This window comes from Echinops telfairi, unplaced genomic scaffold, assembly GCF_000313985.2.
Source record: "Echinops telfairi isolate 266 unplaced genomic scaffold, ASM31398v2 ScPeMD7_7469;HRSCAF=8507_1, whole genome shotgun sequence".
In the NCBI taxonomy this organism is placed as follows: Eukaryota; Metazoa; Chordata; class Mammalia; order Afrosoricida; family Tenrecidae; genus Echinops; species Echinops telfairi.
Genome location: NW_022111373.1, coordinates 74,760,576 through 74,762,779, shown reverse-complemented (window position 1 = coordinate 74,762,779; position 2,204 = coordinate 74,760,576).

Sequence of the window (2,204 nt, the reverse complement as noted above, 5' to 3'; positions counted from 1 at the left end):
AGCTATGCTACCATGAATTGCGTCTGACTCCATTACTTGACTCCATCCTTTAACTCTCATGCTCTCTATGACTTTACTATAATCTCTACTTATTATCACTGTACAATTGCGCCTACCGAACCTGTGATGTTTTGTGGGATTCCCGCTTCCCCTTAACCCCACACTTCCCCTCATATCCTGTATGACTCCAAGCAGCATTCTGAAGACTTCTTCCCGTGGCAGATCAATGTCTGCTTCTATGCATATCATTAGATTCAGGACTTCTTCCGACATTGCCTTTTGTTTCTCCTGGATTTTTTTGTTGATGTCATTGGGTCTGATTGCTGTTTGTGTTGTGTTGTTTTAGAGGATCTTGGTGCCATTTTCCAGAGTCTAAGAGCCCTGGGCTCTCTCTGGGAGACTCATAGGAATGCTTCTTAGAACTGCCTGCAGCTAATTGCACTATGGGATTGGGTTACCGCTTTATCCTCCATGGCTTCACTCTTTCCCTAGCCAACCTATTCTGTTATTTGGAGGGCAAGTTGGATGGTCCTCTCAGGGGATGCTAGTTGGGTGATTTGAACAAGCATGGATGGTGCCACAGTGGATGATCTCACAGGAAGCCATGGTAGTGTGGCCCATGTAGCTTGGGGTGCCGCAGAAGTCATGCGGGGATGCCTGATGCAACAGGAGTGCCACAGAAGGCAGGTGGGTGTGCCTGCTTTGGTGTGGAGCACCACAGATGGTGGATGAAATTACCCTAATCAACTAGATTGCCATGAAGGTTGAGCCACTGAAACTGTGAGAGGAAAGAGGGAAAAGAGAGAAACAAAAGTAAAAGTTTAGCTGAGCCCTGATCTGACTGTAGGGCTGGAGGGGTTTAAACGCTGCCCAGAGGCCATGGCAAGCTGTGGCTGTGTTGAAGTAAAGACCTTGGGCTGGCCAAAGAAGCCCAGCTCTGGCTGAGACTGTAGCGAGGGCTAAGGTTAAACCTTAGCTTGCCTCCACAGTAATAAGCCAAAATCCCACAGTTCCTGAAATCCTAGTGGATCTGTGCTACTTATCTTTATGGTGCTCCTCCTGTGGTCTGGCAGCATGGAATTTCCCTCTCAGTTGGTCTCCTGTGCTGATTTCTGCAGTCACTCTGGTATATCTCTTTTTCTTTAAGAAAAAATTCATTTTATTGGCATATACTTCACATATCATACAATTTAATTACCGAATCATATTAAGAATCTTTGTGCAAACCTGGCTAGACTGGAGCATGTACACTGGTACAGATAAGAGCTCTCCAAACCCTCCAGGAACAGTAATGGGAGTAGCAATACCATGAAGGTAGGGGTAAGGTGTGGGCGAAGGTGAATACAGGGGGAACAATGATTGATGTACAACCCCCAACCCCAGGGGGACGACCAACAGAAACGGTGAAAGGAAACAGCGGACGGTATAAGATATGAAAATAATAATAATTTATCATTCATCAAGGGTTCCCGAGGATGATGGTGGGGAGAGAGGTGAAAAAGAAGAGCTGATACCAAGAGCTCAAGTAGAAAGAAAATGTTTTGGAAATGATGATGGCAATATACCATATATACTTGATTATAAGCTGACCCGAATATCAGCTGAGGCACCTAATTTTGCCTCAAAAACTACATTGAAAATGTCGGCTTATACAAAGTATATAAGGTATGTACAAATGTCCTTGATCTAATTGATGTATGGATTATTGTAAGAGCCCCCAATAAAACATTTTTTAATGAATCTTTGTGCAATCATCACCACAATCAATTTCACAACTTTTTCTTCTCATACTCATTGTTAGCTCCTCATTCCCAACCCCCATCCACCCTCCCGAGCCATATCCCTAAGCCATATCAATGCACTTACTGTCTCTAGAGATCAGTGGTTCTCAGCCTTCCTATGCCATGACCCTTTAATACAGTTCCTCATGTTGTGGTGACCCCCAACCATAAAATTACTTTCGTTGCTGCTTCATAACTGTAATTTTGCTACTGTTATGAATCAGGTAACCCCTGTGAAAGGTTTATTCGACCCCCAAAGGGGTCGTGTGTTAGACAGGGTTCTCTAGAGAGATAAAACCAAATTCCTGATAATATAATATATTTATTTATAAAGATAATTAGATATATAATGAGAAATGAACTGTTAAATCATATACAGATAAATATACAATACAAGAAATAAACAGTTAAATTAGAAGCACT